This window comes from Hemitrygon akajei, chromosome 11 (assembly GCF_048418815.1).
Source record: "Hemitrygon akajei chromosome 11, sHemAka1.3, whole genome shotgun sequence".
NCBI lineage: Eukaryota > Metazoa > Chordata > Chondrichthyes > Myliobatiformes > Dasyatidae > Hemitrygon > Hemitrygon akajei.
The window spans coordinates 48,968,284-48,989,340 of NC_133134.1; the positions used below are offsets into that span (position 1 = coordinate 48,968,284).

Genomic DNA, 21,057 nt, shown 5'->3' on the forward strand with positions numbered 1-21,057 from the left:
CAAGTGGTTGTCGGCGGGGTCACTGGTTTGTGCCACTGCCCTTGGAGTCCTGATGCTCTGGGAGGGGCTGCTGGGTCCAAATGTTTTCAAAATTCTGAGATGGATGGATTAGACTGTAGCTCATAATGGACTCTTCCTGCTCTATAAACAAGATAAAGTCTGCAGGTGTTGGAAATCTGAACAACACACACAAAATGCTGGAGGAACTCAGCAGGTCAGGCAGCGTCTATGGAGAAAACTACAGTCAACATTTCGGGCCAAGACCTATCGGCAAAAGATTTACAAGGTGGCGGAGGGGACAGAGAAACACAAAGTGATAGGTGAAACTGGGGAAGGGAGAGATGAAGAACTGGGAAGTTCACTGGTGAAAGGGATACAGAGCTGGAGAAGGAGGGAGTCTGATAGGAGAGAAAAGACCATGAAAGTAAGTTGGGGGGGGGGGGGGGGGAAGAGCACCAGAGGGAGACAATGGGCAGGCAAGGAGATAAGGCAAAAAAAAGAGGGAAAGGGAGATGGAGAATGGTGGAGGGGAGGGGCAGCCAGTACCAGAAGTTCAAGAAATCGATATTCATGCCATCAGGTTGAAGGCTACCCACATGGAATACAAGATGTTGTTCCTCCACCCTGAGCGTAGCCTCATCGTGACAGTAGAGGCCATGAATTGACATACTGGAAAGGGAATGGAAAGTGGAATTAAAATGGGTGGCTACTGGGAGATCCCAATTTTTCTGGCGGACATAGTACAGGTGCTTGGCAAAAGCAGTCTCCCAATCTACGTTGGGTCTCACCAATATACAGGAGGCCACACCCTAGGAGCACCAGACACAGTATACGACCCCAACAGACTCACAGGTAAAGTGTCATCTCAACTGGAAGGACTGTTTGGGGCCCCGAATGGTAGTCAGGGAGGTGGTGTTGGGACAAGTGTAACACTTGTTCCGCTTGCAAGGATAAGTGCCAGGAGGGAGATGGGGGGGGGGGGGGGGGAGGGGGGTTAGAGGGACGTACGACCTGAAGGGAGTTCAATAGATCAGTGGGAGCCCATCTATTACCCCCCACCACCCACTTGGACCGCTCCCTACTAGACACCCTGGTCTATTGTGTGGTCGATTGGTGGACTGGAGGCTTCGGGTAATCTGTTGTTGTGCGAGGGAGTGGTTGGTGGGGGGAGGGGGTTGCGAGTTTTTTTGTTTTCTTTTCGGGCGGGGGTGATTGATCTCTTTCTTTCAACTACTTCAATAGTTTTACTGGATTTTATGGCTATCTGCAGAAGACAAATCGCAGTAGTATTCTGCATAAGACTGATCATAAAATGAACCTTTGAAATTAGATGCACCATGCAAGGAAACATACATGCAAAAATCATGTATTCTTCATGGAAAATCTGGAGAAAACATCTTTCCACTAGATGCCAGAAAGGAAAAGCGCTTCTTCAAGTGTCCACTTAAGTGTCAAGTTACATGATGGCCTGGAGCGGAAACTTCAATACATTGAAATGCAGAGCTTAAGGAGAGCTGAGCACTTAGCCAGATCCATGAAGAGTACTGCTCTCCCCCACCACCGAGGGCATCAGCAGGAAGCGATGTCACATCCACCATTAGGGACCCCACCATCCAGGCCATGCCTTATCAAGTATCAACACCTCAAGATTCAACAAGAGCTTCTTCCCCACTACCAGCAGGTCCTTCAACTTACCCTTACACCACCTTAGGTTATATTTTTCCCCACTCTCAACCTGCACTCGTGGTGTAAATATATTGTCATGTTAGTTGTGAACACTTTGTTCATTTAATTTTATCCTTATGCTCATTATGTCTATTACGCATTACTCTACTGCAAAATGAGTAATGTCCATGACATTTATATCTGTCTCTGTGCTTATGACATTGAGCTTCAAGGTGGCAAGGAGGGCAACATTAAACATGAATAATTATTAACAGGAGCTATTTTCATTTGGTTGTTCATGGTATATGAAAGCACTTACAATGAATGGGCATCCCAAGTGCCCCAGGATGCCTATACAGCTGTCAACTCTAGGCCAGACTAGGAAGGGTTACTGAACTTCCTGTTCTGAAGCACCTTTGCAAAACAGATGTTTTATACCAATCCAACATCTTAAAGCTCACTATCACAAATTCAAACTTTTTATTCCAGAATTATTTGAACAAATTCCTCAGCTACCAAACTGGGATTCTAACAGAGTGTGATCATCAACAGTCCTGTCTCTGGGAGCTATTAAAATAACTTAAATGCATCAGAAGGATGAAGTCAACCAGGAGCTGCTCAAGACTGCCTTTAAATCATTTATTATTCCCTCGAGGAAAAATAAACCAGCAGTATCATGCATTGTTAAAATGAAGGGGAGACAAGTGAATTTAAATAAAACAATTTATTTCAAATCAATTCAGAGTAAAGCTTTGCAGCATACTAGCATCAGTGAGAGCATTAGAGTTAGAATTAGTGAAAGAATTAGATCCTTAACCAAACTTACTTTCTCTGTCACTGAACAAGGTAATAGTTAACCCTTTACCCCAATTTCACTTCTCCTGGGCAAGCCTCATCTCTGTTCCCTCAATATCCAAAACTGGATAATTTGCATTTTTTTCCTGCATCTTCCATTTTTCATATACTTGGCCATTTACACGTCTCCATCCCCAAGGCTACTCTGAATCTTCCTCACAGACCACATTATCATTCAGTTTTCCATTAAACAAATATATTTATAGTTCATTGCCTTTTCCAAATCTTTGATGCACAGCTGGGACTCAGCATCGGACCGTGACAACCAACCAATTACAGCCTCAACTATAAATGACGTATTTATTCCTACTGTTAACCAATCTTCAGCAGGACACTACCCTTAACCCTCAAGCTCACATTGTTTCATAACTCATGTGCCACTGAGAATGTGAAGAGGGTAAGGGGTACATACATTAGAAGGGGTGGACGAGGGGTAAGTGTAGCAAAATATGTAGACAGGACCAGGGAGAGAATACGTCATTGGGGAAGTGTAGCAGGACAGAGAACAGGTAACTAAAATAGAATGCCAGACAGGACATGGAAACCACAAGGAAAAGGGAACCTGTGACCACAAGAACAATGTGTTTGGCAAAGTATTTTGAGTTATATACCTATTTCAAGTGTTTTGCTTGCGTCCATACCCATTCCAAGTATTACGCTTGCGTCTATGCTTATTCCGAATATTTTGCGTGCTTAGCTATGCAATAGCCAATCAATTGATGAATTTGAATCGGTAACCATATTTCCGAATGTAGTACCCTGCTTTTGGGTATAAGTATGACCTTTGTAAACCGACAAATTGGGAGTTGGCTACCTTACGCCTGAAGTGCGTGGGGCTGCGAACTCCTCTCTGAATAAAAACCATTTCAGAGATAATGTCATGTCTCTGGTGTTTTTCCTCAACTGAGCAGGTTAATAATTTCAGGTTAACACCACTACCTTATAAAGATCCTTACACCTTATAAAGATCCATCTACACACAAAACAGGTTCCCGCTTTTTATTCTGTTATAACCTTAAAAAGAAACATTTGTCAACATGACTTCCATTAATCCACATTAGCGCCAACCAATTCTGTTGGGTTCCCCACAATGCTAAGGATTCGGTTATCATTTCCTTGATAAGCATAATATTTCCCCTATTACAGGCCTATTGCTCTGTAGTTCCCAGTTTACACTTTTCCACCATTGTAAATAGTGTATTCACATTTGCTACCTCCTTCAGTGGGAACCAACCTACACTCCAAAAAAATTGTAGATGTATGTTGATGTGCCTTGATAAGCATCACCTTCAAAGTTAAGTTGCATTTATTTTTATCTTGCAGCTCTTGACTTGTTAGGCAACATTTCCTGGAGATAGTCATCTTCACCACTCCCACACACATAAAATGCCCACTTTTTCTGCCATTTTCTTATTCCCCCAATATAACAGCATATGATCACTACAGCACAGGGGATCTAACTTTCTCCTATGCTGCTTCACATTTCAAACAGCAAGCCTACATTAGCAATTGTGAATTGTCTTGTTCATTCAGCAATACTTTGAGATTTGAGTATGGAAGCGGATCACTTCTATTTTGCAGATTGTGATAAGCTTAAAGAATTCAGGCTCATCTTTACCACACAGCAGATTTGATTGCTCCATCTTAGTTTTCTGTAGTCATACTCAAGTTACAGCAGACAGTACTTTGATACTATAATGAAATTTGTGTAAGATAGTCACTTTCCAGTGTCCAGTTTGTCGACACACATAAGTAGCACATCTCTACATATGAAACTTGTCTTTTAAGTCAATTTCCCATTTCAGTTCTCAAATCTATGAATTTTCAAACTGGTGCAGCATTAAAAAAAACTTAAAATTTCTAAAAGATTCTGTTTTACTAAACATCATCACAGCAAAACAGCATAATACAGTGTAAAGTTTAAACCTGATAATAATTCCAAGTTGAATTAAAGCATTTGTGATATTGCAATATAATATCAGCTTTTCCCCCTTTTAAATTATAGATTTCTGTGCAATGAAACTCATTTAATTGGGAACTGCATGCTATGCGTTTGTACACAACCTATTCTCCACAGAGATACTGGTTCAAATCCAGTTCAAAGATCAGATGAAAGAAATCTGACTTGCATTCCCAGGGAATATGGATCTATTTTCAGCTCTATTTACAAGGACACATTAGTCAGGTCTTGCAAAGAATAAGCCGAGAGCAGAGGCTCCCATCACATTTTATGCCATAACCCAATACCATTCAGCAAGGGGCCCATGCTCCTAGATAGGAAACCCCTGGCCTGGGTTGACTATACTGCAGTGAAATGGTCAATTACATCCCTGAAAGGCCAAGATGCAAGGAGGAAAGTACTGCCAATCATCAAACAGATTTCCATTCCTGTTATTAGGTCTGAATTCCACCCCCCCCCCCCACCCCACCAATCACCACATCAGCCCTTCTCTTCCACTGGGCTCTGTCAGTGCAGTTTGATCCAAAACATACCACCTCATTCCTCCAGTACTGCATCTGGCACCCAAGCCACCACAGCTACTCACAGGCCAAGGCCGCTAATAGCTGAATTATTCGATTTTACTTTGGCTGCATAAAACTATATGTTCTCTACTAACATGTAAGCAGAAAAATTTAAACGCACTTTTCTGCAATGACCATAATTCAGTAGCACAAGTCATTTGGTCAATTAATCTCATCCCCACGTCCAAAACTGCATTACTGATGGCATGCATAATCTAAAGCTTCATTTCACAAGTCTGGTTGTATCTTATCCTTATTCCAACACGCCACACAGATCTGCTTGTGCAGAATAACCTGTCAAACTACCTTTTCAAATTTAACTGATACCTTTAGAGCTAAAATAACTTATTACAAGAACTGACAGAACATTAAAACTCAAGAACATAAAAACTCTACTGGAATGTTTAATGAATGTACAAAATAATGCCCCACTCAACTGCTGATGTTAACACCAAGAGGATTTACTGGTGGCAATGCTCTATATACTTGGAGTTTTCAGATCCCTTCAATCCATTACATAAAAATGTTTTCAATTGGGTTTTATATTTAAGCTTTTAAAGTAACAACTTTCCAAAATGGTATTCTGTATTCAAACCCCATGGCAATGAGATTTTGGGCTGACTTTTGTTCTATTAGCAAGAGAGTAAGCCAATAGCATGCTGCTTTTTTGTAAAGCAATGGATAATCAAACAGCCATCTTGGCAAGATGCAGTAAAAATGTAGAAACACAGAAGGAATTTGGACAAAAAAAAAATTATCTGTTTCTTTTAGTACAGATGTAGCCTGATCTACTGAGTGTTCCCAACACTTTCTGCTTAAAAATAACTTTTGCTCTCCCCAAAAGCATCAAGAGCTCCATTCAAGTACATTGAATAGCACTGAGCTATTCACATGTGCTAGCATTTAAGGGATAACCCTCCTGTCAAAAGGATAAAACAGGAGTAATATTTCAAAAAGGAATAAGTTAATTATCAGTACTAATATTAAATCTCTCTATTCTTGTTTATTTCTGCAATCCCCTATCAAGTTAATTATCATTCAAACCATACATAGATGAAGCTGAAAGATGCAGTTGTTCCTCTCAAGCCAAGGTGCAAAACATTCAAAATAGCAACCAAACATTCAAAAATAGCGAGTAATACAATTCAAACATCGATCAAAGCAGCAGATTCACTCGATAAAAATACATATAGTCCAAGACCCAGAGCAACAACGTCCAGCAATCGATGTACAGTCTCCCGGCGGTGTACAGACGCACGCAATCCAGCCTGTCATTCCACCACTCGAGCACAGGAGGGCAGCACTGACGGGCTGGGCTGGGCCCCAGCGAGCTCTACCACACTGTAGCACTTCCGCGCTCACCCATTTTGGAACAGCAGGCAAGCCTGAGGCTTGAGGCCTAGTTCTCACTACAACCAAGGCTACATAGCTCCTATGTCGACTGTCCCTCCACCAGTGGTAACAGGCCTGTAGCAACTTGCATTAATACTGTCCAATGAAGTCTTGCGATCATAAGTGAAGTGTCTGAGACAATCTCCCACAGTTTACTGCACCAGCTCCAATGCTTCTGAGTAGCAGGCAGCAACATGGTCTGCAGCTGGGTCAGCTCCTCCAAACCCAAACCAGGATCCTCCGGTCAACAAGCAACTCACTGATGGAGTACCCCTGCAGTACCCAATGTTCTTGGAGTAAAATTGTGTTTGGATCATAATAAAAACACTAATTTTATGAAGAGGAAAAACACCTTTGGTTGGCACACATCACCACCTTAACCATCAATCCAATATTTCCTTCTGTACCCAGTTTTTCATCACTGTGACACTTCTCAAACATGGAATCTGCTCCATTATATATAGATTTTTTTCCCAATGTCACTGAATGAACAGCTATGTACCCTATGGATAGCTGGACAAGAGGAAACAAGTAAACACAAAAAAAAATCCTACAGGCCAATTAATTCCACTCCAAAACTACCAACTCATTACCATGGAGAAACAGGGCAAAGTGGCCCCTAACATTGACCTCTGGCCTATCACAAATCCATTCAATAAATACATAACAACTAAGCGCTATATAGCTGGTAGTTTACTTTCAAACAAAGCAGATGATTTGAAGAATCATTGGGCAATTCAAAGGAAACCCACAATGGTGGAAAACTTTAGCAAACCATGGGTCTAAAATTTATATTAAGGTTCTGACCATCGACCCAAAATGTAACTTTCAGAATAGTCATACAGATAGAAAACAGGCCCATAGCACACCACACCCAGGCCAACTATCTACACTAATCACACTTCCCTCTTGAATTCAAACCTACCCAAACTCCCTGCACTCTTTCCACTCACATACACCAAGGCAAGTCATGGCAAGCATTTGTCTTTTCCATAAACTCATGCTATGAGTCTCCATCTGATCAATAATCATATCAATTAACAACTTCCATGACACATGCCAGTGATAATAAACCCGATTCTGAATCCCATGCCAGGTACAAATATAGGGTCAATTCCCTGGAAATCCTATCAAAACTGGGCTCTGCTACAGAAATACAGGGAGTCAATTGGAGAACAAACTGATAAATATGACACTTTGTATCCTTAGTTCAAGGCTCCCCGTGTTAAATCCATTGAGGGAGCCCCAGGACACACTGCTATTTAAATAAATGCGAGTAGTTCTACTTGGAACAGTTGATGTTTACGTGCATGCAGAGCGACTATGCCCACCACAATTCTACACTCCACATGATATAATAAAGGTACAGAATATGTTACACCATCATATCCCTCCACACTTCTGACAACTCCTGTAACATATTCCTAGGTGTTACTGATCAATTAAATGTCTAGTCTTTATTTATTTATAAAAAGGCTTGCTGATATTAAAGTTCACCAGGTTCATGGTCATAACTTCTGAAAATAGCTTGCAAAAGAATTTAGAAAATATTAAAAATATTTTATACAGGACTTTCCTCAAAATGTCTAAGTCTTTATTCATAATAGACATTCAAGTTATATTTTCCTGGCTAACCTTAAAAATTAGCTCCTATAACCTTAAAAATTACAGAAAGAGTTAACATATGCACTTCTCCAGTCCCTGGAAACCTATCCACGTCAGTAATTTTTGAATGATTTGTGGCAAAGTTCCTGTAATTTCCTCCTTCACTTCCTTAAGGACCCGCAGATACATCTTATCCGGTGCATGGAATGTATTTAATCCTGAACAGCTGTTAGTTATCATGCTGTTGTAGTGAAGGAAGGGATAAGAAGCATCTTCAACACTCCTACATAAGCTGATAGAGAGCCTTCACAGGTATCAAAAAGGCTCTGGCAGCATTCACACACTTCCACAGAGAAATTATACTTAGAAGGACAACTAAGCTTCGAGCTTTGTATGTTTTTTTTGAGAGGTTAGAACACATTAGCGAGGGCACTAGGAATACTTTCATGAAAATGATCATGAATGCACGGGACAACAGCAAAGCCACAAGTACAAAGCGGCTGCTATCAAATTTAACAGGAGAAGCTTTTATCTCAGTGGTAGATACATTGCAGAACTCATTGGGAATGTAAGTAAATATGAAGGGGAAAAAATATTGCATTCTTCAATCCCCCATTAAAGTTAAATTTCTTCTGACCATTTTCTTTCCTTCTTTTAAAGAAAACTTGATTTTGAAGTTAGTGTAATTTTCTTTTGTGCACCCTTTTTCTCTCAAGGTAGCCTCTTCAAGTAGGCTTTGCCTTTGGCCTGGTCTACTCTATTCAGGAGCACCTTATTAAAAGAATCCCGAGTGCCGCCATAGCTCACAAAAGGACTAAACAAAATAGATTTTTCTGAATAAATGCATGCTTAGAAGCTACAGGACTGATTAACTGTAGGACACTGCACAAAATAATGTTGCAGTTTTCCTACGAGCTCCAATTTAGATTATCTCAAAACTTTAAAATTGATCTATTGCTTCCCATTAACATGATAGAAATATTATAAACTTGCTCACATGGTATGTTATTTAAGACCATGATCACGCCAATCTTGCAGCAGTGAAAAGTTTAAGCAGTACAATAGGACATACATGGTAAATGGTAGGGCATTGAGGAATGCAGTAGAACAGAGTGATATAGGAATAATGGTGCATAGTTCCCTGAAGGTGGAATCTCATGTGGATAGGATGGTGAAGAAAGCTTTTGGTATGCTGGCCTTTATAAATCAGAGCATTGAGTATATGAGTTGGGATGTAATGTTAAAATTGTACAAGGCATTAGTGAGGCCACATTTGGAGTATTGTGTACAGTTCTGGTCACCGAATTATAGGAAAGATGTCAACAAAATAGAGAGAGTACAGAGAAGATTTACTAGAATATTACCTGGGTTTCAGCACCTAAGTTACAGAGAAAGGTTGAACAAGTTAGGTCTTTATTCTTTGGAGCGTAGAAGGTTAAGGGGGGACTTGATAGAGGTATTTAAAATTATGAGGGGGATAGATAGAGTTGATGTGGATAGGCTTTTTCCATTGAGAGTAGGGGAGATTCAAACAAGAGGACATGAGTTGAGAGTTAAGGGGCAAAAGTTTAGGGGTAACACGAGGGGGAACTTCTTTACTCAGAGAGTGGTAGCTGTGTGGAACGAGCTTCCAGTATAGTGGTAGAGGCAGGTTCGATATTGTCATTTAAAGTAAAATTGGATCGGTACATGGCCAGGAAAGGAATGGAGGGTTATGGGCTGAGTGCAGGTAGGTGGGACTAGGTGAGAGTAAGCATTTGGCACGGACTAGAAGGGCCAAGATGGCCTGTTTCCATGCTGTAATTGTTACATGGTTATATAAAAGAACAAGAATATCTCTGACGAAAGGTCTTGGACCCAAAAATGTTAACTTTTTTCTTCTTACAGATGCTGTCTGACCTGATCTGCTGAGTGGTTTCCGCATTTCCTATAACTTCAGATTTTCAGCATTTGATAGTTGACAGATTCTTGACTGGAAGGGGTACAGGGCAGGAGATTGGGGCCAAGAAGAAAATTGGATCAGCCATGGCACTGCAAACTTGATGGGCCAAATGGCCCAATTCTGCTCCTTTATCTTAAAGTCTTATTTTCAGATATTTCATTTCACCACCCTCTTCTACAATGCACCCACCAAGGAACGATCATGACCTTGCACAGTGCAGATCAAGTTCTGGAGTCAATGGGAAAGGACACTATCACCACTGTGCAAACACTAGTTGACTTCAGCACCTTTGTTGCTGCACAACAGCTAGTCATTTTAGGTACTGGATTCAGAATGGAAAATGTTTTATCCAGATTGGTTATCATTTTCCAGCAAAACTTCAACTTAAAACCTTAGTACTCCTCCTCACAAGTACGACTACAGTTACCCGAGTGTTTCTTGCGTTAACTTCATTTGACCACGTTCCTTCAAAATAAAATATCACCAAAAATATATCATACTGGCAACACAATGAAATGCATTCCAATCTTAAACAAGAGGAAATCTGCAGATGCTGGAAATCAGAGCAACACACACAAAATGCTGGAAGAACTCAGCAGGCCAGGCAGCATCTATGGAAACGAGTACAGTCGAAGTTTCGGGCCGAAACCATTCGGTAGTCCTGCAGCATTTTGTGTGTGTTGCAATAAAATATATTTCCCTCATTTAGTCATACCCTTCAGGCTGTTGAACCAAACCGGTCTGGAGGAACTAAGTCTGTCGTGACAAAATGACCATCTTCCAACCAGTGGATTAAGTACATCCAAGCAAAACGCTCAACTAAAATGCTGCAATAGCATCTGAAGGAAATTGTTGAAAAATTCGACAGATATTGCATAAATAGAATACAGAGAATAGGCAATGGCAGTTTAAAGAAAATAAAGCACTCGGGTCAATAATAGAACTCAAATAGTGCCTGAAGCACTTTGCGTTCGTACCCATGTGCGCTGTTCATGCGATCGACAAACAAGTTGTAGTACTTTATTCAAATCCAGAAAGAATTAAACTAAGATCATCGCAACAAACAACCTATAACAGTCCGGGACAGTCCATGCTAAGAACTTGCAGCCCAGACACAAGCAAAGTTATAAATCCTGGACTGTGAGCCCATTCCTTAGTGCTTGCCGGCTCTTTCACTGGAGCAACGCCCCTTTAAGAATCGGCTGCAGCCGAAGTCGGGATGTCAGGATCCGCACTTCCGCACTCCCGGGAAACTGACTGCTGGCAACAGGTCGTGAGGTGGGGCTGCGGCGAGTGGAGCAGCCTTCGGAACAACCCGGAGCCCATTCTGGCCTCACAACCCGCGGCAGAGCCCGGCTCCAGCAACTCCCGGCCGGTCAGTGACCACACACGCCAGTCCCGGCCCCTTTCACACACTATCCGAACTCTAGTTCCACACATATATCAGTCACAGCGCCTTCCACATCTGACCGAGACAACTCTCGCCCGTCTCTCATTCCCACACACAGAGCCAGCAACGCTTCCCGCATTCGGCACCAAGACGCCCTCACTTCTCGAACAGCCCCCCTCCCAACTCGGCCACATTCCACAGTCCTCAGCTGTCCTTGTCTCCTACTTTCCTTCCCTCCCAGCACCTCCAGTCGAGCCAAACTCCCTCCCTCCCCAACAGCACATGGCCAGAACTGGCTCCGGCAGGAGAGCCGCTGTTTTGCCGTCAATGCTTGCTCTCCTTCCCCCCACCCCCCTCACTCGGCTCTGGGGAGAGGGGTCCGCCCAAAGTAGCTCCCTCCTCAAACCACCTCGACCCCCCCCCCCCCCATGGCTCTACTACAGTAGTCAAATGCCCTACTCATTTCCCAATGGCGGGACAGCAGTTCCGAAAGTCTCGCGTCCACTCTTACCCTCGTGAGATGCCCGCTCACTCGCTGCAGCCTGCGTTAGCTCCCGCCGGCCACGCCAGTGTTAACGGCCGCTAAAAGGAAAGTCCACAAGCTCGACTCCGCCGGCCTGACGTCAGGGCTTCTTTTAAAAAAAAGGGTCCAGACAAACTTCAAACAACTTCCGCGCTCCTGCTACCTCTTAAAGGGACAGCCCGTCGGGCTGTGACGGATTATTTCTTCGCCGACGTAATATGTGACCCACCCATCTTTCCCTGGAGGGAATTCAAAAGATTCCGTGCTCCGTCGTTCTGCTGCATTCTTTTCGGGAGAGTCATACCTGGGATATAGGTGCTGGGTGGAATCCACCGGAAAAAATAAGTCCGGCATTCCCCTAGTTTAAGTACTTGCAAAAGGTGCTGGCAAAGTTGTAATGCTTAGCATTATTGTGCGTGGGGTTGCAATAAGCAATAAACGTGAATTGATGATACGCTTCCATGCGCCTTTTTTCTTACAACATACAGTAATAGGAATCCATTTAATCGGAGTAATTTAGCATGGGTACAGGCCCTTCGGCCCAACTGATCAATGCTGACCGATTCGCATTTAACTAGTCTCCCTATACCTGCATTGTCCCCGCATCTCTCTGAACCATTCCCACCCACGTACCCGTCCAACTATCTTTTAAATATCGCTAACGTACCTGCGTCAGCCACTTCCTCTGGCGGCTCAGTCCTTGCATGAGAAAAAGATGCACCTTAGGTTCCTCCTATATGTCTGTCCCTCACCCTTAACGTGTCCCTGAGGGAAAAGACCGCATGCACCCAGTCAATACCCCTCCTGATTTTATACAGCTCTATAATATTATCGCTTATTTTCTTGCGCTCCGGTGAGTAGAAGTCCCTGCCTTCTCGAAATCTTTCCGTTACTGTACTTTGTTGCTTCAGTCCCTGCTCAGGCTTTTGGAGCAATCCGATCAGTTCCATTCCCCTTTATTCTCTCTCGCATTACTAATCAACGCCCCCTCCTAATAATTTCCCCGCCACTAGGGGTAATTAAAAGAAGACATTTAATTCATTAACCGCCGCGTACCTGCTTAAAATAGCGCAGAGCGGGAATCATCTTAACATTCTTGCGGTTCATGAGGCCATTTGTCCCACTCGGACTATGCCAAGTCCTAACTGAGAAAGGAATATTCAATATCCTTCCCTTTCTCCACTGCCCTTAAAATTATTCTCTGCCATGTCCATCAGGGGCCCTATTAAAGACACATGTTTTCTCCCCAATACCTTCGCAGAAGTAAATTCCACATCACATTTATACCCCGCTCTCTTTAAAAGTGTGGCGGGGTGTTGAGATAGTGCCTTAGTCTTCTCCCCGCCCAGGGTGCCTCCTCACTGATCTCGTGCTGTCCCGACGCCTTCTACATCCGTTTAACGTGAAGTTGAGCAAGAAGTTCTTTGAGGTTTTTAACTCTTTCAAATTCTTTACTCTGGAGAGTAGCAGAAGCTAAGCCATGGAATATATTCGCATTTGGACATATTATTGGTTTATAGTGGAGTCACAAGAGAACAGGCATGAAAATAGGTTTGAGGCCAGTCAGATCGACTACGATCTTATTGAATAGTGCAGCAGATTCGAGATACTATTTCCTCTTGCTCCTGTTTCTTGTTTTCTTCAGCCCCCGGGCACGAACTGAACATTAAGGCTCTCCTTCGTCGCTCTGCGTTCGGGAATCTTGTTCAAGGAGGCCGCAGGAATAATTAGGTGGTTAAATGTCAACGTCAGGCTAGGGAGATGACCGAGGTATTGGGGAGGGTGTCATTTGCGGGTGGAGGGGGAAAAACTGCGGTGTACTGAGGATATTGGATTTGATCTGCGTATGAGTTTGGTTGGAGAAGACTGGGCTAGATGGAGCAGAGAATAGAAATGATTAAGATATCGGAGTCCTGGGGAAAATATTGTGGGAACGTGATAACAACATCAAAGGGCTGACGGCAGATAGAAAGTTGGTGGGGAGATTCGATAGCACTCACGGGCGCTCAACTGCTATACTTCCTCCTACAAATATTCCCCACATTAAAGGCAGCTGGCCATGGAGAGCCAATGAGCTTAAAGGTGCATCACCTAGCTCCACCCAAGAACATATTATTTGTTATGTACGAGCCGTTCTTGCTGGGGTCATAGGTGCTGACGTCCTCCCGACAGTGACCTAGAATTCCGCTCAATGTCTCAGGAGCTGTGCGTATTTCTGATATTGACTGCAGACTCTTGAGACAAATCCGGAAAATTCCAGGTTACTTCCTCAGTTCCATTTCCGCTGACATTTCCTCTTATTTCCAACTTCAGTGTATTGTAATTCTGTTCTTGTACACAATTATAAATGGGATGCTTGAAAACTGGGAGGATTTTTTTTGGATGGAATTGCTACTGTTGGGGTTATAAACGGGCATTGCACAAAAAATCCAATCAACTCATTACTACTGAGGGGCCATCTTCAAAACGGAGTCTATCTTTCCGATTCAAAAATGCAACGTAGTGCTTTTTCTACCCCCCCCCCCCTCATCTTTCCCCTTCGTGCTGCATTCCACCTTCTCTGTCGAGGTGTGCTTTAAGAAGTGACATCCGCCAAAGGCGTCGTTAGCTGGAGACCACCTTCACATCATTCGTGTGGGCAATGCATCACAATTGAATCCTCAGTACTCACAAGGCGCAGACTTCCCACGGATAATGACGGCCGCTGGCCAATCAGGAATATAGCAACTTCTTTGTGAGCTTCAGCTGGTATGTTTCAGTCAGTCAAAACAAGGTGAATCGCACACGCACTCTGGATCTGGTCCTAAATCTACCCAGCTTCCTTCTCCTCAGTGTTTCAAACCCCATCCAGGGCCCGACCCCAACCATGGTACATTTTGCCCACAGTTATAATCCTGAACTACCCAAAATCCGCCTCATTGTAAATAGGAGTTACCTGATACTACACGAGAGAAGCGCGTTATATTTAGTAACATCCGGTATCGCAAGGCGGACCTAGTGAATGTGTTTATCTGCGGATAGCAAGTCCGCGGCATTGTTCGCCTCACGGAATCGAGGATGGTATTTCACTTATCTTGGAAAGAACTGGCTTTGAAACTTTAGCACTGTGGTGAATGCCACACAATACAATGCATTTATTCCAGTGTGGAAACTGAAACAGACTTAATACTTAAACATATTCTGGCTTTGTTTCAAGAATCACGATTACTAAATTATCTTTATTACATTTGAAGAGCTTTGGATTTTCTTTGATGGAACCTAGTAAGTGTTCAGCCGCACGACAGAATCAGCTGACATTCAAACCCTGAGCTTTTAACTAATTTAGTGTCACTGTAGTTCATCTATTGGCGACATGGTAGCGCAGCGGTTAGCACAATCGCGTAACTGCGCCAGCAGTCATCGACTGGAGTTCGATTCCCACCCTGTTAGTAGGTTCACTCCGCGGTAATTCTCGGGGTGAGCCGGTTTGGTTTCCTCACGCATTCCAAAGACCTGGGCATCACAACCTGATCCTCCGTTGGAACCAGAAGTGTGGAGACACTTGCGACCGGCCCCCAGCGCAGACTCGAGACACATTTCACCGCATATGTTGATGTTCCGATGTGCATGTGACAAACAGAGCTAATCTTTAATCAATGGCTTTGAACTCATACGCGCTGAATATTAGACAGTTTCTGAAGCCACTTAATGAGCTGTAATGGGAACCCATAAAATAGTGTAAAATCAAGCTTGGTTTATTACTCCTGGAACGAAAGATATACATTGGCTGAGCTTCAGGAGATAATGGTTTGTATATGATTGGTGTATATGCCGGGGCTTCAACTATCTACTGTATTTGTAAATATAACGCAGCTGATGGAATACAGAAAGAGAGAAAACATCTATCTAAGCTTGTGTTAATATAAAGATCGCATAGTTGTGTACAATGCAGATTGAAGCACAAGATTACAGAATTAGTAATAGGCAAGGGGCAAGAGATCTCAATAAAGACAATAGACCTAATAAATATAGAACTAAGTTCATTCCAAATGGTGAAGAGGTAAGGACAATGGAATTCTAAGTGGCTGATGGGTTACAGGCGCCTGGATTGTTGCTACAGAGCATTTAGAAAATAAGGGTCAAAGTCAATAAGTGTCATATCCACAAGTACATATATGTACAGCTGCATTGAAAATTTTACATGCAGCAGCTTCACAGGCACATGGTTTCAGATGAGCAGCATTCACAAGATATACATAAATGTAAGTTATACAGAATTTTTACAAGAATGAACACATTTAGATCAAAAACAGTAAAGTCCATTTTAGTGCATTGGGATCAAGGTGGTAGTAAGATTTCTATGCTGCACTGATTGTTCAAGAAATGAACGGCTGAAAAGAAGACAATTGGTGATGAAGGGTCTCGGCCCAAAACGTCGACTGTACTTCCTATAGATGCTGCCTGGCCTGCTGCATTCCACTAGCATTTTGCGTGTGTCACTCAGATTTTCAGCAACTGCAGATTTCCTCTGAAGTGGAGCCCTTCATTGGAGATGGGAAGGATGCGCTGGTGGTGAATTCACTACTTCCTGCAGATTTTTAAAATTCCTACACATTCCAATTGCTGTACCAGACTATAATGCAGCCAGTCAGGATACTTTCAACAGAATAAGCATGCTAAGGAACGTTGAGCTTTATGTTTGTAGGATTAGCACACAGAACCAAAGCAAAATGTGGGGTAGGATGAGCTGTTCTGCACTCTTACCTTGGCTTATTTTTAGCCTTAGGGTGTTGCTGAAGCAGAATAATACCTGGATTCCAAAATTAAGTGATTTACACTAATGAGAGTTAAATTCTTTGCAGTTGGTATTGCATTTTGCACTGTGGCCCCAGAGTTTATCATTTGGCTGTATTCATGTGTATTCTTGTATAGTTGAATTTAGATGTTAAAGGGGTGATCACAATACTAAGAGAAACTGATAGGTTTGATCTCCTTTCATGGGAAGTCTAGAGGGCTTAGTCTAAAAATTAGAGTCATGTCTTTCGAGAGTAAATGTAAAAAAAAATAATAGAAACACTTAGCAGATAAAGCAATATCTGTGATGAGGGTCTCAGGCCAAAACATTGACTCTTTTCTTCTTTTCCATAAATGCTGCCTAACCTGCTGAGGTGCTCCAGCATTCTGTAAAGAGAGACAAGTTGACATTTCAGGTCAAAGAGTTTTATTAGGATTGGAAAAGTGAGAATGAAGAGGAGGAGGGAACAAAGACAATGAGTATAACAAGGTGGAGATGAAGACTATCTAAATCAAGTTTATTGTCACTTAACTATTTACATGTATACCGTCACATGAGACAAATACCATCAAATGAGATGTAGAACATAATAGTTACTGGAAATCTAAAATGAAATCAAATGCTCAAAATATTAGCAGGTCAGGCAGCAGATGTGAATAGTAATGACTGAATTAATATGATTAACATTTTCAATAATGGATCATTATTGAAACTTCATTATATACAGTGGCTGTGATATTGATGGCAGGGAGAGTGAAGTGGCTGCATAGGTAGTTTGTATAAAAGACACAATTTGAAGTACTAGCTGACAGACTTCTAGCTGAAATGCTAAGAGAGCCTGGTGGCAGAAGAGCAGAGAGAAAATAAATATCTGAATTAAAGTGCCAAGAAAGTTTCCACTAAACACCTCTAATAGAGAGTGTACTTCTGAACTTAATATTGGAAGGCTGGATCTTTAGTCCCTTTAAGTAGTCAGATTCAAACATTCTTGTCTATGGCCGTATCAAAGGAGCAGGGGATGGTGAAGCTGGATATCAGCCACAAGTTATGTTTCACTCAGTTACATAGAAATAAATAAAAAAGCAGCTTCAACAGTGTCTGTTAACATCCAGTATGCAGAAGTCCTGAAGAAACAAACTACCAACACTGCAGGTAGCCCAGACTAATACCATGCAGAACTCTGAGGTTCGCACCTAAAACAACAACAAAGACATGTGTGGAACCTCATGGATGGAAAAGCCATACCCATTACTGAAACTTACCCACCAGTTGATGTCTACCTCCATTTGTTTGAGCTAAGCCTCCACTGTAGTTCTGTGGATGGATCCTATCGGCAAATTTCACCTCGTTCTGTCCCTTTGGTCTTACCTTCATACCCAAGCAGTGAAACCCTGATCTCATGACTATCCTTTAAAAACTCAGAAAAAGCTGGGATTATCTGGTGGAGATAAAAGCGCAGTTGATGGTGCTTGTTTAACATGAAGCATAGAACGTAAAACAGTAGAGGCCCTTCAGCTCATGGTGGTGTGCTGCCCTTTTAACTTGCTTCTCAATCAACCTAACCCTTCACTCCTACACAGCCCAAGCCCTCCATTTTTCTTTCATCCATGTAAATATCAAACAGTCTCTTAAGTATTACTGAAGTATCAGCTCTACCATCACACCCAGCACTGTGTTGCAGACGCTTACCACTCTGTATAATAAGCAAACCTATGACATCTCCCCGCAAAATTCCTCCACACACATTAAAGGGATGTCCTCTGGTACTGGCCATTGCTGCAGTGGAACAGAGACACTGGATTTTCACTGTCCGTGCCCTTTATAATCTTTAACACCTTTACCAAGCCATCCTTCTTCACTCCAAAGAGAAAAACCCTAGCTTGCTCAAAATCATAATGATACCCTCTAATTGAAGCAGTGTCCTGGCAATTCTCCTCTGCACCCTCTCTATAGCATCCACATCCTTCCTAAAATGATGCAACCAGAAGTGAACACAATACTCCGTGTGGTCTTTCCAAAGTTTTATAGAGCTGCAACATTACCTTGTAGCTCTTGAAAACATTTCCTGACTAATGAAGGCCAACACATAGAACATCCTACCAATGTACAATAACTTGGAGAGATCTGTGGACTTGGAAACCAAGATACCTCTGTTCCTCCACTCTGCTAAGAATTTTGCCATTAGCATTGTGTTCTGCCCCCAGATACAACCTTCAAAGATGTATGGAGTGAACTCCATCTAACTATCTACCCTGCCTGAGCTGCTCTTAATCCAAAATTAGGAAAAGTTAAAAATCAAAATGTGTCAGATGAAGGTTGGTAGGTTGAAAGAGTAAAGGGAATTTCTGGAGACTAAGAGAAAATGGATTGTTGTCACCTGAGAGGGAGTTTAGTTGCTTTTAACTGTCCAAATTATTCTTTGGCTGAAGTGCTCTGCCAAAATTATTCATGTTTCTAAGAGTTCTGCAATTCAAACATAACCACTGCTTCATTTTCCTACTAAAGGTCATAGAATCCCTCTCCCCAAAACCCTTCACCCTTACCCCAATTATAGAGGCAAGGGGATTTTTTCTGCTTAAGATTGGGATAATCCATTTCACTGCCTCTGTGGTGTCCTTTGCTTCTGCTTACACACTGAACCATGCCTCAGCTATTTCTCCCTGTGATTGTTTTAGATCCTTGACATTCTCTACTTTCTCCCATTAAGCCCATGAGGCTGCTAAACAAGAGCCCATGGAATTACGGGAAAGTTACATACATGGATAGAGCGTTGGTTGATTGGCAGGAAACAGAGAGTGGGAATAAAGGGATCCCATTCTGGTTGGCTGCTGGTTACCAGTGGTGTTCCACAGGGGTCTGTGTTAGGGCCGCTTCTTTTTATGTTGTATATCAACGATTTGGATTATGGAATAGATGGCTTTGTGGCTAAGTTTGCTGATGATACAAAGATAGGTGGAGGGGCCGGTAGTGCTGAGGAAACAGAGAGTCTGCAGAGAGACTTGGATAGATTGGGGGAATGGGCAATGAAGTGGCAAATGAATTACAATGTCAGAAAGTGTACAGTCATGCACTTTGCTAGAAGTAGTAAACGGGCAGACTATTATTTAAATGGGGAGAGAATTCAAAGTTCTGAGATGCAATGGGACTTGGGAGTCTTCATGCAGGATACTCTTAAGGTTAACCTCCAGGTTGAGTCGGTAGTGAAGAAGGCAAATGCAATGTTGGCGTTTATTTCTAGAGGAATAGAGTATAGGAGCAGGGATGTGATGTTGAGGCTCCATAAGGCATTGGTAAGACCTCACTTGGAATACTGTGTGCAGTTTTGGGCTCCTTATTTAAGAAAAGATGTGCTGACATTGGAGAGGGTTCAGAGAAGATTCACTAGAATGATTCCGGGAATGAGAGGGTTAACATATGAGGAACGTTTGACTGCTCTTGGACTGTACTCCTTGGAGTTTAGGAGAATGAGGGGGAACCTCATAGAAACATTTTGAATGTTGAAAGGCATGGACAGAGTGGATGTGGCAAAGTTGTTTCCCGTGGTGGGGGAGTCTAGTACAAGAGGACATGACTGAGGATTGCAGGCGCCCATTCAGAACAGAGATGTGAAAAAAAAATTTTAGCCAGAGGGTGGTGAATCTATGGAATTTGTTGCCACGGGCGGCAGTGGAGGCCAAGTCATTGGGTGTATTTAAGGCAGAGATTGATAGGTATCTGAGTAGTCAGGACATCAAAGGTTATTGTGAGAAGGGGGTGGGGAATGGGACTAAAGGGGAGATTGGATCAGCTCATGATGAAATGGCGGAGCAGACTCGATGGGCGGAATGGCCAACTTCTGCTCCTTTGTCTTATGGCCTAAGCCCCCTCTTTAATTACCATGTCCATGAAACTCTAACCTTTCCTCAGTGAACTGACAATTACTCTTTTTTCTGTACTGGCCCTCTTGCCAGCTAATATTGCAAATGGATTCCTGTACTCATATACTAACACCTTCCTTTTCAATTCTACTTTCCTTCCTATTCCTCCTTTCATCACCCCAGGAAAATGTTCTTACCTCAAACCGCCAGCAAATTTCAATCTCCCTTTCCTCTCCATTGATAGCGTGCAGGTGCTCCTCACAAATCTCACGATGACTCCAACTATAGAGGTGATGGACTGCCTCATCCATGTTGTAGCTGCTTCCTCAGCAGCAGGTGGTGAGATTGAGATGTGCTCTGACGCTGCTAAGATTTATTTGGTGCAGTAATCACTAACTCAACAATAGTAGTGTCCAGATAATTTCTCAGTACATTACAACAGGCAATAATGAGAGTTAAAAAGTTCAGAGGGGAAAAATGCATACTTGGTTGAAGTTCTTAGAAGAAACCAGCAATTTACTGCAGGAACTC

The 21,057-nt window shown here is 42.5% G+C and overlaps 1 protein-coding gene across 3 annotated transcripts in view; it reads right to left on the reverse strand.

Annotated features, from left to right (window-relative positions):
* The window catches only part of rhbdf1a (rhomboid 5 homolog 1a (Drosophila)), a 363,587-nt gene extending 351,533 nt beyond the window's left edge, over positions 1–12,054 (reverse strand). For 2 of the 3 annotated variants that reach the window (XM_073060796.1, XM_073060797.1), the window contains exon 1: positions 11,884–12,054. The gene's annotated coding sequence lies outside the window, so the exon portion shown is untranslated. The remainder of the gene's footprint in view (positions 1–11,883) is intronic. The other variant, XM_073060801.1, reaches the window with a different exon arrangement.
* Positions 12,055–21,057: the final 9,003 nt, after the last annotated feature.